At 29.6% G+C, this 8,510-nt stretch overlaps 1 long non-coding RNA gene across 1 annotated transcript; it reads right to left on the bottom strand.

Moving 5' to 3' along the window:
- Positions 5,470-6,794, bottom strand: LOC107616335. Its single transcript, XR_001614514.2, has 3 exons — positions 6,461-6,794; positions 6,226-6,280; positions 5,470-5,914 (listed from the first exon to the last, which is right to left on the bottom strand). It is a non-coding gene; the product is annotated as an uncharacterized LOC107616335 (long non-coding RNA).

Genomic DNA, 8,510 nt, shown 5'->3' with positions numbered 1-8,510 from the left:
ATTTAGGAAATAAATAATTATATGAATAAAGAAAAACCATAAATTACAATAAGCTAAAAATTATATAGATTTTATTGAGGGCTATAGCTTTTTAAATTTAATTCCATAAAAATGAATCCTCAATTGTGGGAAGGATAGATGGATTCAGTTAGTCAATAAATAATGTGTTCCCCTAATCCCCTTTCTGAGAAAGAGACACAGGTGATAGCATCAGTGAGACAGTGACATATGATATTATATTTATGCTCTCCAACTTTTTTATTTGTCCTAATTCTTCCAAGTTCCAAACCATATAATATTATATTCTAAAGCCTTTTCTTTTCCGAACCATATGGATAAATATGATCATTGAATTCAAAATCAAATTTTTTTTAACCTTTTATGTTTATAAGTCGCATTTTTTCTATTTGACTTTTATTAAAAGTAGTATTAAATTGATACTTGATTAAATATAATTTCATTTAAGAGTATGTTATTAGTTAGTAGATTATTACACCCACAATTAATTCCATAAGCACTTTGATATAAATAAAATTTTTAAAATTATTTTTAGTTATAAATGATATTAAACTTAAAATTTGTTTAGTAAAATTTTTAATTTTAATATAAAACTTGACATTTTTTTATTGAAAATGATAAACAAAAGTCAAAGGCTCAAAGATCGCCCCCTGTGCAAGCGTCCACTTTTTGCCAACTAAGATATAAAGGTCTTATCATAAAAAAAAACAGTGAATATTTTACCAATTTTTAACAATTATTTCGAAAAAATAATGAGGTCCTAAAAAAAATACTCAATCCAACTTCTGATTTTTATTTTTGGATTGATTAGTTCTATATAAAAAAAAAATAACATTAATTTTTTTGGTACCAAAACCTCGTTGTCCTTTTGAGATAATTGTCAGGAGTCGGATTGAATTTTTTTTTTCAAGAACTTTGTTGTGCGAGATAATTGTTAGGAGCTGTTTTTGATTTTTCTCCCAAAAAAAAAAAGATATATAAAGGTTTTGGGCCTCTCCTTGAATCCTCACCAACAGCCCCCTCCCTTTCTATTCTTCAGTTCTTCTTTCTGCAAGCGTCCACTATTGCTTTTTCCCGTGTCTGACCCCAACAAATCGCAACAAAAATAGAGACCAAAAAAAGGTTTAATTTCGTCTTCGACAGAGTTATGGATGTCAGGTAACGGGATTCTTTCGACTCCGTGATGTCTATGTATATTATCATTTGTTTAGTGTTTATGTTTACTACTTTGCTCAGCTCAGTTATATTACTTTATTTGGTGAAAGTTAGGATCAGAACCGACTGCACTGGCCAGTTGGCTTTGAGACTAGAACTCATTTGCAGTTAATCATTCGGTACCCGTGTGGTTCCACAATTATCTTAAGTTGTAAACAGTTAATAATCTGGTAGAGCTCAAGTTGAATGGCATAAACAACACATAAAATAAACAAACATAGCTGAGTCGAATCGGTAGATTTAGAGATGCAGAGTCACCGTTTCTACTCTAGCAAGAAAAAGCGAGACGATTGAAGAGAGTAGAGCTCTGTCCACAAGCACCGGAGCAACAATGCAAATTTCAACGTGGAGGGGGAAAAGCAGAGGCCTTTCTTTTTATTTATTTATTATTTTTATTTTAACTTTCAAGGGTTTAGAGTTTTTTGGGTTTAGATAAGTTTTATCTTTAAAAATATTAATTTTAAGTTCATGTCTTGATACATTTTTTGGATTTGAAAATAAAAAATGGATTTGTGACTTCCAAATGACTAATATCACACTCCCTTGCTAATTTATAAAGGATATGGTGTAACGATTGTTTGGTTTATATTTAGAGTTTAGCTAACATGTGTTTCCAAAAAAGAGAGAGAAGTTTATGCAATGGATTATGATCAACTAATTATTTCCTTTAACATTATCATCATCAAGGATAATCAATTTCACAAGCCACCACAATTACAAAAACCTACATCATAAACAATGTCACACATCCTATACAATCTAATCAAACAAACAACAACATAAACAAGTAAAATACAAAATTTAAATTAGGTTTAATTATTCTATTGGACTCTATAATTTTGTAAAATTTTTAATTAGGTCCTTATATTTTTTTTAGTTGAGTCTTTACATCAAAATTTTTTTTAATTGAGTTCCTACATTTTTTTTTTATTTGAGTTCCTATACCAATTTTTTTTTTAGTTGAGTCAGCCAATTAGGCAATTGCTACCAAAAGAGACTTAATTAAAAAAAAAATTGGTGCAAAGACCCAACCAAAAAAAAAATATATAAAGACTTAATTAAAAATTTTACAAAACTACAAGAACCAACAAAATAACTAGACCTTAGTTAAACCTTTATATTTATAATGAGGCACTCAATCTTGTAGGTTAATCGTTAATGTGTCGCTTAATATGATATAGAAATATAAATAATAATCATTTTTTGACGATTAAAATTGTAATGCTAAATGATCTGACAGTAACATAATTTGTAAAATATAATTTTATGAATTAAATTAGAACATTTAACATTTTAGAAATTAAAGTATACACAATTATATGTTCAAAAATCAAACTCAAATCTTTTCTCTCGTAGTAGTACAAGTAACTGGTAATATAGTTCTATTTAGTAACAATAATCTTTGAAGAGGTGACTTTGATATTTTTTTCAAAAGAAAAAGTCTTTTAAGAAAACAAATGCTCAAAATGATTTGTATATTATTCATATTTTTTAAATCAAATCGGATGTTAAATTGATAAAGTTAGATATTTAAGAGTTTGATCATTGGTGAACTCCAAAATCAATTTAAACTTTTGGGATGAGATGTTTATTATCCCTAATACCATGTTTATTTTTTAACTCATATAACCCATTGTACACATTGTACAAATATTCTATTGGCTCCCTAACAGGACTCTTGACTAAAGTATAATTCAATAATTTTTAATTATTAACTTTACATAAAAATAAAAATAATTGTACATTAAGTGTTTTCTTTTATTTTTTAGTAAGTTTGATTTATTATTTACCCTAATCTTTTTTTTTACCAAAAATAGGAGACTCGAACACGCAACCTCTTAATTGAGTATGAAAAAACTATGCCATTTGAGTTATAACTCGTTGGCAAATTGACCTTTTAATATCCAAAGAAATCACGAAATTATTTAATATCTAAAGAAACGTGTATAGTATAATCTGATATGCTGCTAAAGTGCTAATAGACCAGTGAATCATTTTGAAAGTCACAAAATATTTTACATGATGAAAATAAAAATAAATAAATAGATATTTTACACTTAATATTGTATGTCCAAATATTTTTATATGTAACTTTAAGTAATTTTTTTCTTTTAACAAAGATAGAGAGATTCGAATTCGCGACCTCTTAAGTGAGTATGAAAATATTATGTCATTTGAGGTATAACTCATTAGCATGTAACTCAAGTAGGTTGATAAAGTAAAAAATAAAATTCTAATCACTAGTAGATCAAGAAAATAGAATAAATATATTATAAAAATGATCATTTTAATGATAATTAATTTATCATTTTATTTTAATAATTTCCTCACTTTAAATATTTTTTAACAAATCTACCTTGCATGACTTGGCTTTTAAGTTTTAACTGCAAAAGTCAACAAGTATTAAACAACCTTAACCAAGTCCTTCACAAAGGCATGCTGAAAGTGCAAAAATATTATATATATATTAAAACTAAGCCATCAAATCTAAAGCCGGCAATGAATATAAAAGAATAGGATTTAAATTTCATTCTAATTCTATCTGTAGATATAATCTCTTTTTTAAATTCAATTCTATCTTACTTCTATTTTACTTATGAATTGACAATCTTTTAACTTTAATTTTATTCGTATTTTAAAATTTTTTACTCTATCCTAAGTTCCTAACTACAAGAAAATTATTTTTATTTTCAATCAAACACAATATTTAATTTCATAAATATACCTAAAAACAAAATACAAAATTAAGTTCATATTACAAATAAAAACAACAAAATCACAATGAAATTCATATAAAATTATAAATAGCATAATCACCAATCCATCAATTTCGTTATATATGTTACAAAATTATAAATGAGAGTGAATGGATTCAATTTCTTTTAACTTTATTATGTGTATAAATTTTTAGTTACATACTATAATATATCAGGATACAGGTAGGTCGGGTAGAGTTTGACATAAATCTGGATCTGATTCTACTTATAGTTCAACCCATTATGTTTTTCATCTGACTCGTTACGGATTGAATTGCTAATCTTATCTGAACGGATTGGGTCGGATTAGATTTTCGCAATTAAGATTAGTATTGATAACTTGTTCAAATTAACCGTATATGACTAATGTAATGACATTTTATTTTTAATGTATAATATTTATTTTCAAAATATATAAATCCATTACAATTTTTTAAAAGATTTATCTGTTTTATTATAAAAAAAATAATTAAAAAAATTCACTTTATACTTGATTTCATCCAAAATCAAAACTCAGATACGGTTACCACTCGCTAATCATAGTAGTGTATCCTGATCTTGCAGCTTGCAAAATCTAGTCAATTTGGTTGAAGATGCAACTGCAATTTTGCGTGAAGCTTTACCTGTTAATCCCTACGAAGAGCACCTGTTAGCAATGTTGGTTTACCACATTGCTAAATTCTGCTCTCTCATTGCTTCAAGAACACCCAATCCCAGCTGGGTAACTGCTACTCTCCTGATCTGTTCCACTCTCATTGCTTTCGAAGCCATCTTGTGGGTCGTGGCTGATCACTTCTCGTGGTTCGTCACAGCCAATGCAACTCTGTTATTCATAGCAGTGGCATGTTACTATAGGGACATTCACAGCCAAAGGACTCGTCAAAGTTGATGCTGCTGGTCATAAGGTTGGTTGGTTCAGACGACATAAAATTATTAAATATCACACATCATGCAATGCTAGTCTATTCATTTAAATTTGATGGATTCCTTCTTCCTCCTTACATTTTCAATTACTATGTTGTGTTGTGTCAAAAAGAAATAAAGAAATTGCATGTTTATTATTGTTCTGTTTTTGGTGAGTTTTCTCTTTATTTAGGGTGTACTGTTTGCCGTTTACACATTGTTGAATGAGAATACTGGTTTTCCCAGCATGGCTTATTTTTACCATCTTTGTCTGATTGTCTGATTACTTGATGCTTTGATCTTCGTTCTATGCTAGACATGGTTATCATATTTGATGTACCTTGGGACTTCCAGGTATTACATTTCAGTCTATTTTCATCCAAAAGCTCACTAAAATGTGGCCTTTTTTGGTTATGATATGTTCTAGGAAGATTCTAACTTAAGCTTTATGGTCAACTTTAAGTTCTCACATTCTAGCAGAGGATACATGATATCTTGTAAAAGAAGCTGACTTTTGTTAAATAACAATGTTCTTCAGATGCATAGTTATGTAGTCTGCTGGTTGAGTATATACAAATGAGGTACAACAGGGTGGTGGAATGTCGTGATTTGATCCATATAACTGACCCACCTAGTAGAATAAGGCTTTGCTGCTGTGGTGGTTGTGTTATTCTACCGAAACAAGAGATAGATCACTTATGATATACATATATATAGAAGGTGGATGGCTTGCTATACAAGTCTTTTGACCCTTAGGCAGTTACCATGTCTGTTAGCAACAGTTAGTGCCTACTGCCAACTGTCATCAGCAAAGATTCTGACACTAATCATACTCTTCACTTAGGTCTAGTCTTATTGTACTCTTATGTCTAGTTTTGTTGGGAAAAAATCCAATTTGAAAAGAATATATAGTAAGAAAGATGATATGAATATAAAACACAACATATATAAAGTGAACAACCAACATATGTAAAGTTTTATTTCTGATTTCTCCATGGTTGGAGTGGTCATTGGTTCAATGCCTGCATCATACAAAATGGAAACAAAGATGGTGATAAGTGAAAAATAATTGGTTAAATTTAATGCTTAACTTAAACATGTTTGATGCTGGTAAACTAGATATCAATCATGTGCTTTTTGGTGCATTCATAAGCAGTCATTCCAATAAGCTAAAATCCGTTTCTGAGAATTTGGTACTTCATGTTTCAGGCTCATAGAATTAGAAACTATCAAGTAAAGAAACTACTCACATCAAATACTCAAATTTATCCATCAATACATCATATTCTTAGAAGTATTATACAACAGAGTTCGTAATTAGAGAGAGATATACCTTTAATGGCTTATGAAGCATGGAAAACTATGAGGTACTTTGAAAGAGAGTGAATCTGTGATAAAAACAGTGACTCATGTTATTGAGGATCAACTGAAAAGCATGCATTTCAATAATAAGCATTTTAGGATTTTCTAGTTTAGGCAAGCAAACCATTATTCTTGAATATTATTAGTTCATACAAATATAAGCACAAAGAAATGAAAATAAATATATTGAAAATTATCACACATACACTCAGTCTCTTCAAAATCATTTTCATCAAATCAACAAGATGCATCCTTTAGGACGGATATTAGACAGCAAACGATGTGGTGACCCAGAACTTTATAAGCTGGCCTTCATCCAACCATTGAAACTCATTTCTGTTTTCTCTTTTCTGCAACATAAGCTCTACTCGGCAAAGGTACTTGCAGTGTAATGCCAGAGCAAAATTGATTTTGCTGCAACTTTTTATGCTACACTTTCACAGTCCTATCAGCAGAAAGGGAGCATAAGTTGGACTGTAAAGTTAAAGCAGGAATCTCCCTCAAGTTTAGCAGAAACACAGAAGATTATCATGTTTATAACCTGAAATCAGATAAGAGCATGGTCACAAGGGATGAGACAGAACAGAGCAATATTGGCATATTTGTCTAACAAAGAAAATAAGCTTTGCTTCAGAGGTTTTATAGAATTTTCATATGGCAGTCGAAAAGCTGATCTCCATGCTGTTATTTGTTAATAAGAGATTTTAACAAGGATTATGAAGGAAAGGAGTTTATAAGTAAGATCCAATTGAAGAGTATATGTGCTTTCTTCACATCAGTTTTCAAGATTAATGCACTCACACAATTCACAGACTATAGTTTCTTGTAGTATTTGTAGTTAAAAGGAGATAGTGGCAAGCTTCAAAGATATAAAGACATGACAGAAATTCCAATACACATAGAAAATGGAGGCTCAATCCTTTGTATAAGACAAATATATGGCAATAGCAAACAACAGGAAATTTAAGCAACTTTCTTAAAGCTATTCTTAACTAACAAGGGGCAAATTCAAAATGAAACTCCTTTTGTACTTTATGCCTTCTTTCTTCTTATTTTTTTTTTTAATAATTACTACAAGTAGCTGATTAAGATAAATGGACAGAATTACAAAGTGTAATTAGGACGAAAAAGGAAAAATCCTCCAAATTAAAGGGTTGATGGCTTGCCTGATTTCCTTTAATTTCCATCTTCAACTTGCTGTACCACGAAGCCAAACACATCTCCATAATACATGGTGACAAGTGCATAGATGGAGTCATAGTAGCAGAGCAATGTAACCAATGGTATAGGCACATTGATGATGAAGAACCCTAGAAATTGACCAGCGACGAAGATCCACAAGAGTGCTTCAAAAGCAATGAAACCCGAACCGTGGAACAGAATAGTAGTTAGGGGGTTGGGTCTGGGAGCCTTCTTTGCAATCTCGTGACAAATTTGAGCCACCAAATAAATAAAGATGGCTGGCTTGTGTTCTTGAAAGAGATTATTAGTAGCGGTTAAGTCTCCATGAATCATCGCAAGTGCTGATAACACCAAATTTATGAGACAATCGTAGACGCTGTTATCGGTCTCGCTTTCACTCACATCGCCGCTGCAGTTATGAATCTCACGCACTATGTTAGCTATGTGAAGTTGTGAACTCTGAAGGGAGGAAATTCTTCTTAAATAAATTAAGAAAATTAATATTTTTCAAAATAAATTAAAGCAAAAAATGCACTTGAATAATTTTGTTGCTGACAAAAATGTATTCAAATTTTGTTATGGACAAACATTTTAACAAATAATTTAAGAATATGATAAAAGTAAATATCATTTTTTTGCAAGTGATAGATGATTTTTGTATTTGACAAATTGTTTATGCATTTGATCTAAAATTAGATACGAATATTTACATAATATAACTATTTAAAAAGTACACACAAAAACCCGAATAAAAATTTTATCTCTATCCTTTTTTCATTTTTTAAAAGTAGTATTGGTTGTTGACAAAAAAAAATCATAAAATATATATTTAGCGAAAAATTATTAAATTTTAAGAATAAAAATATCTAATTTTTCTAATCATATTTACAAAAAAATTGCATCAAAATTCAGTTTCTAAAGTATTTTTTGAGAATACATATTTTATGGATAACAAAATTCGAATACATTTTGTCTTTGACAAAATTATTCAGGTGTTTTTTTGTGATTTACCCTAAATTAAAACATCATTAACTTTTTTTTAGGAGGGAAAATCCTCATTTGATTATGTTTTTT

Source organism: Arachis ipaensis, chromosome B01 (genome assembly GCF_000816755.2).
Source record: "Arachis ipaensis cultivar K30076 chromosome B01, Araip1.1, whole genome shotgun sequence".
Classification (NCBI taxonomy): domain Eukaryota; kingdom Viridiplantae; phylum Streptophyta; class Magnoliopsida; order Fabales; family Fabaceae; genus Arachis; species Arachis ipaensis.
This window is presented reverse-complemented; position numbering and strand designations above follow the sequence as displayed.